Consider the following 6,641-nt stretch of genomic DNA (forward strand, 5'->3'; position numbering starts at 1 on the left):
AGACGAACAGTCCTGATTTTTAAGAGGTGGACGCCGTACTTTCCTGACCCTAGAGAGGTGCCAGCACGGACTTTCCTGACCCAAGGACCTAGGTCTTGCTGTGCTGTGTCATCTGATGCCAAGATTGCATCCTCATTCCAACCCCAGGGTGAAGCACCGATGGGGAGGCATGAAGGGCTTTACACACAGTAACTCAGTCTTTACCCTTTTAGAGAGGTATGGTTGCCTTCCCCATTTTATAGATGGAGAGACTGAAGCAGTGACAGTTTGCAAGTCTTACCCAAGGTCGCACAGTGGGTTAGGGCTACATTGTCCAATATGGTAGTCACTTGCTGCATGTGGACACTAATTAAGTACTTGAAATGTGGTCCAAATACTGTTTACAATAGCAAAGATAGGGAATCAACAGATGAATGGTTAAATACAATGTAGTATATATACACCGTTGAATACTATTTAGCCATAAAAAGGAATAAAATCTTGTCTTTTATAGCAACATGGATACAACTGGAGGTGATTATCTTAAGCGAAACAAGTCAGGACAGAAAGTCAGTATCACATGCTCTCATTCGAAAGTGGGTGCTAAACAATGTGTACACATGGACCTAGAGAGTGGAATAATAGATAGAACCTCCAGTGCAATTTTGAATCAGGGTGGTAAGAACAGCCATTCATTACTTGCTCCCAATCTTAGAGGGAAAGCATTAAGTCTTTCACCTTTAAGTATGATGTTGGCTACAGACTTTTTTCTAGATGCCTTTAGTCAGGGTAAGAAATTCTGTTTATTTCTAGCTCGCTGATAATTTTTAATCAGGAATGGATGTTGGATTTCTATCAAGTGTTTTTCATGTCTGTATTATAATGAATATATATATATATGCTTATTAATATGCTGAGTTCCCTTAATTGATTATCAAATATTAAACCAACCTTGCATCCCTTGTTAAACCCACTTCCATTGTGTTTATCCCACAAGGTAGTACACTTGTTTTATATTGTTAGATTTGCCAAAATTTTGTTTAGTATTTTTAAATCTATGTTCATGAGGGTATTGGTCCGTAGTTTTCCTTTTTGGAATGTCTTTGCTTGGTTTTGAGATCAGTGTGATATTGGCCTCAGAGAATGAGATGGAAAATTTCACGTCCTGTTTAATTTTCTGAGATTTTATAGACTAGATAATGCTCTTTTCATAAATGTTTGATAGAACTCACTAGTGAAGTCATATGGGCCTAGAGTTTTCTTTGTAGAAAAGTTTTTAAGTACCCATTCAGTTTTGAAAATAACTATAGGGCTGTTCAGGCTATCTATTTCTCCCTGAGTGAGTTTTTGTGGTTTGTGTCTTCTGAGGAATTTATTCAAATCATCTAAATTGCCAAATTTTTTTGCCAAGGTTTTATTAATATTCCCTTATTATTTAAATATTTATAGAATCTATAACGATTTCAACTCTCTTTCCTGATATTGGTAAATGATGTATTTTCTATTTTTTTCTTTATCAATTTTATTAATCTTCACAAAGAATAAGTGTCTGGTTTCATTGATTTTCCTTGTTGTTTCTCTGTTTTATATTTCATTGATTTCTTCTGTAATTTTTGGAATTTGTTTCTTTTATCACCTTTGGGGTTTATTTTCCTTCTTTTTTTTCAAGTGGAAGCTAATATCATTGATTTGAGATCTTTCTTCTTTTTAAAGAATGTTTATTTACTCAAGTTACTCAAAGTCCTCCATGAGCTATCTGCACCCCATGTTTATTGTAGCATACTCACACAGCCAAGATATTCAATCAACCTAAGTGTGCATCAACAGGTGAATGAATGGATAAAGAAAATGTGCTATGCATGCATGCACACACACACACACACACACATACACACACACCCCCTCTAATACTATTCAGTCTTAAAAAAGAAGAAAATCCTGTCCTTTGCAACAGCAGGGGTGAAACTGGACCCCGTTACATTAAGTGAAATAAGTCAGGCACAGAAATATATATACTGCATGATCTCCCTTATATGTGGAGTATTAAAAAGTTTAACCCACAGAAGCAAAGAGTAGAATGGGGGTTACCAGGAGTTGGTGGAGAAGGCGAGGAGATGTTGATCAAAGGATACAAAATGTCAGTTAGGAGGAATAGGTTCAGGAGATCTATTACATAAATAGTGACTATAGTTAATAACAATGTATTGTGTTAACTATAAATCAATTGAAAAGCAATTACTTGAAAATTGCTAAGAGGTTTATGACTCCCACCCGTGGGTGAAGCAATGCTCCACAGCCACTGAGAGCAATCCTGCCCTCCTCAGGAGGCCCCGCAGAGCATCTGCTGAGGACCCGGGGATCAGCCACTCCTGCCTACTGTAGTCAGTGCCCACACACCATTGAGAGGTCTGAGGACAGGCCCCCCTGGCCAAGCTCTACTCCACTAGTGCCCAAGCATGTCATATGAGGTGCTGGGGATCGCCCTGCTCCATCCACCACCTTTGGCAGTTGAGTATCAAAGTACCAAAGTACTCGGCACCTGAGGGCTCCTCCCAGGGAGGAGATGGGCCCACCCAACACGCTGCTACCACCATGGCTGGCACCCACCTGCATGTGCCACCAGCAGGCCTGGCGACTGGCCTATCCAGTCCATTAGACCACCACCAACACCAGCATGGACCATTTTGGAGCTAGAAGATTATCCTGCCACTGTTACTGCTCATTCTATGTCCACCACGCAGGGGTCTGAGGACCTACCTACCAGCGCAGCCCTCCATTCCACTGTCAGAACCCGAGAAAGTCACCTAGAGGCCCAAGAGTTGGCCCACCTAGATCCACTAACACCATTGCCAGTGTATGCTACCCTGGAACCCAAGGACAGGCATACTCAGCATGCTGCTGCCATCCCTTGGTCCACCTAATGCCCCCATCTCAGAAAAACTTTACCACGGCTTCCACTAACAACCACATCCTAAGCCAATGAGGAAATCACAGACACCACTGACACACTACTGACACTTTTTATGGAGGAAGAAATCATATGGGAACCACACTAATGCATGCACTCAGAATCAAAGTCAAAGTGCCCAACCCAAGCAACACCATAGACACATCTTCAGGAAAAAGTCCTTCCCTAAGAAAGCAGATTCAAAAAATTAAAAGAAGCAACCATGATCCCAGATGCACAGATATCAATATAAAGACACAAGAAACATGCAAAAGCAAGAAAACACGACACCCTCAAAACAACACAGTAATTCTCCAGCCAGAGAGTCTAATGAAAAATAAATCTAGGCCAAGCATGGTAGCTCACACCTGTAATCCCAGCACTGTGGGAGGCTGAAGTGGGTGGATCACTCGAGGTCAGGAATTTGAGACCAGCCTGGCCAACGTGGTGAAACCTCACCTCTATTAAAAATACAAAATTAGCCAGGTGTGATGGTACGCACCTGTAATCCCAGTTACTTGGGAAGCTGAGGCATTAGAACTGCTTGAACCTGGGAGGTGAAGGTTGCAGTGAGCTGAGATTGCACCACTGCCCTCCAGCCTAGGCTACAGAGTGAGACTCAATCTCAAAAAAAGAAAGAAAGAAGAAGACAGAAGAAGAGGAGGAGGAGGAGGAGGAGGAGGAGGAGGAGGAGGAGGAGGAAGAAGAAGAAGAAGAAGAAGAAGAAGAAGAAGAAGAAGAAGAAGAAGAAGAAGAAGAAGAAGAAGAAGAAGAAGAAGAAGAAGAAAAGAAGGAGGAGGAGGAGGAGGAAGAAGAAATAATCCATAAAATGCCTTAAAATTCAAAATAATGATATTTAAAAAGCTCAGTGAAATACAAGAGAAGGAAAAAACAAAAAACAAGAAACAAAAAAGTCAGAAAAACAATTCAGAATATGAGTGAGAAATTTACCAAACAGATCACTGTCATAAAAAAAAGAACCAAACAGAAATTCTGGAACTGAAGAATTCATTGAATTAAATACAAAACAAATTCAAAAGCTTCAATGATAGACTAGATCAAACAAAATTAAGAATTGCAGAACCTGAAGATGGGTCTTTTGAAATAACTCAGTCAGAAAAAACATATAAGAAACAATGAGCAAAGCATACCTGATATATACACCACCAAAAAGCAACCAAGTATTCAAATTTTCACTATGCCAGAAGGCAAAAAGAAAACCAAAGGGATAGAAAACCTATTTAATGAAATAATAGCTAAATCCTTCTAAAGTCTGTCAAGAGATTTAGACATCTAGACATAATGATTTCAGTGATTTGTAGGTAGTTACAATGCAAAAAGTTCTTCTCCATGGCACATTGTAGTCAGACTGCTTAAAGTCAAAGATTAAGAGCAAATTCTAAAAACGATAATAGAAAAGCATTTAGCCATCTATAAAGGGACCCATCAACAGTGGATTTGTCAGCAGAAACCTTACAGGCCAGGAGAAAATGGAATCATACATTTAATATGCTGATAGAAAAACAAAACTATCTGCAAGATACTGTACCCAGGAAAGTTATGCTTTATAAGTGAAAAGGAAATAAAGTCGTACCCAAACAAATAAAATCTGAGTAAATTTATCATCACTGAACCAGACCTACAAGAAAAGATTACAGGAGTCTTACACATAGAAGCAAAAGGAGGATATCTACCATAAGGAAGCACACAAAAAGTAAAACCCATTGGTACAGAAAACATACAAATGAGGAAGAGAACGGACTCAAATGGTAGCATGACAGCAAAAACAAAATAACCCACCAAAATGTTATGGGGGCGAGTGTCTGTTCTTAGAGCTCCCACGATGGTGGCGGGCCGCTCCCAAGATGGGGCAGGCCACTTCCAAGATGGCTGCAAGCCTTTTGTTCTCTGACCTGGGGTTCTTGGCCTCATAGATTCCAAGGAATGGAACCTTGGGCCATGCAGTGAGTGTTATAGCTCTATTAGAAGCCATGGGTCGTGGTAGATAACCGTGGAACCTAGAGACTAGTGTTCAGCTCGATTAGGATGAACCTGGGTACTTAGCCATGGAGGAACAAAGGTGAGCTTTTAGCCTGATCGGGAGGGGCAATGGGCACCTCGCTGGATCAGGAGCACAGCCGACATCCTGCCAGATCCGGAGGGATGGTAGTCAGCAGCGGGTCTCCGGGTGGCATTCAGCAGTGGTGGACAGTGAGCAAAAAGCTCAGCTCAAACTGGAACAAACATGGACCAGAACAGTGTGCATTTCCAAGATTTAATAGAGTGAAAACAGAGCTCCCATACAATGGGAGAGGACCCAAAAGGGGTTGCCCACCCAGGCTCAAATGCCTGGGATTTATATCCTAATCATTGTCCCTCCCCCTGTGCTCTCAGATGTTAGATGATTCGACTATTTCTTTACTTCCTACTTTTAGCCTAATTGGTGTTTCAGTGAGACCTCTTTACTAACTGATTGGTTGGGTGTGAGCTGAGTTACAAGACCCGTGTTTAAAGGTGGTTGTCGTCACCTTCCCCAGCTAGGCTTAGGAATTCTTAGTCAGCCCAGGATATCCAGCTAGTCCTGTCTCTCAGTACCCCATCTCAACAGGAAAACCCAAGTGCTGTTAGGGAGGTTGGCTGATGATCACAGTAACTACTTTCTGCTGAACTGGGGCATAGAAGGGGTCATGCAGTTGAGATTTCCTTGGGAGGGGTGACTTTGATGTCATCAACATCAGAGTATGGGCTAGCAGGCCAGTCCGGGGGTCCACGGTAGATCTTAGTGATGGACTGCATCTGGGGCTCCATTTGAAGAATGATTTGTGTTTTTACAGCTTCAATTCTGGAAGAGACAAACTTAACAAAGAGGTTAAAAATACAGGGATTGAAATGTCTGGCCTGAAGTGCAGGGGATTATTTCTTTGGCATACTTCACAGGCCCTGACTATCTGCTCAATCGTTTTGAAAAGGCCTGGTCCAGTAAATAATGATTTGGTCATCTGATGGGTGCTATTGATGCCTAAGTGAAAGGTTTGATGAAGGGTTTTAAGTAATTTCCATTGGTTAGCTGCAGGTAAAAGTATTTTTCCTACCTCGGTGGCTAGACATCCTGAGGGGAGGAAACTATGTCCTTGTGAGGTTCATCATTTTATTTCTTCTGCTGAGTACTGGGGCTTGGTTTCCTGGAGGGGATTACCCCATACTAGGGGTCCTTCTATAAGCATTTCTAATGGAGGATTGCACCTTGTGGCTCTTTAGGCTTCAACATACGCTTGGTATTTTCCTTCTATTTCCCTTTCCTTTCCTTTCTGATGACCCCAGCAGTGTAAGACTGCCCCCTCTTCAGGTTTCTGTACAGCCAGTAATAATTCCTAATGGCTTCCTGATGTTTAATAGGTGTTCCCTCAGAAGTTAGGAATTCCCTTTCTCTCCATATTGCTGCGTGGGCATGGAGGACTAGGTAAGCATACTTAGAGTCTGTATATATATTTACCCTTTTTCCTTCTCTTAATTCTAGTGTATAATGGCCCCTGATTTTGCTAAGATGTCTCTGCCTAACAAAGGAGTGGGGCATTCAGACATAATTAGAATGGCATGTGAAAAGGGTAAAGTTCCCCAGTCACAACTTAGTGGCTGGGAGAAGTACCTAGTGACTGCCTGTCCTAGGACCCCTTGGATAGTAACAGATCTGGAAATCCAGCTAGTCCTGTCTCTC

Source organism: Theropithecus gelada, unplaced genomic scaffold (genome assembly GCF_003255815.1).
Source record: "Theropithecus gelada isolate Dixy unplaced genomic scaffold, Tgel_1.0 HiC_scaffold_16233, whole genome shotgun sequence".
Classification (NCBI taxonomy): Eukaryota; Metazoa; Chordata; class Mammalia; order Primates; family Cercopithecidae; genus Theropithecus; species Theropithecus gelada.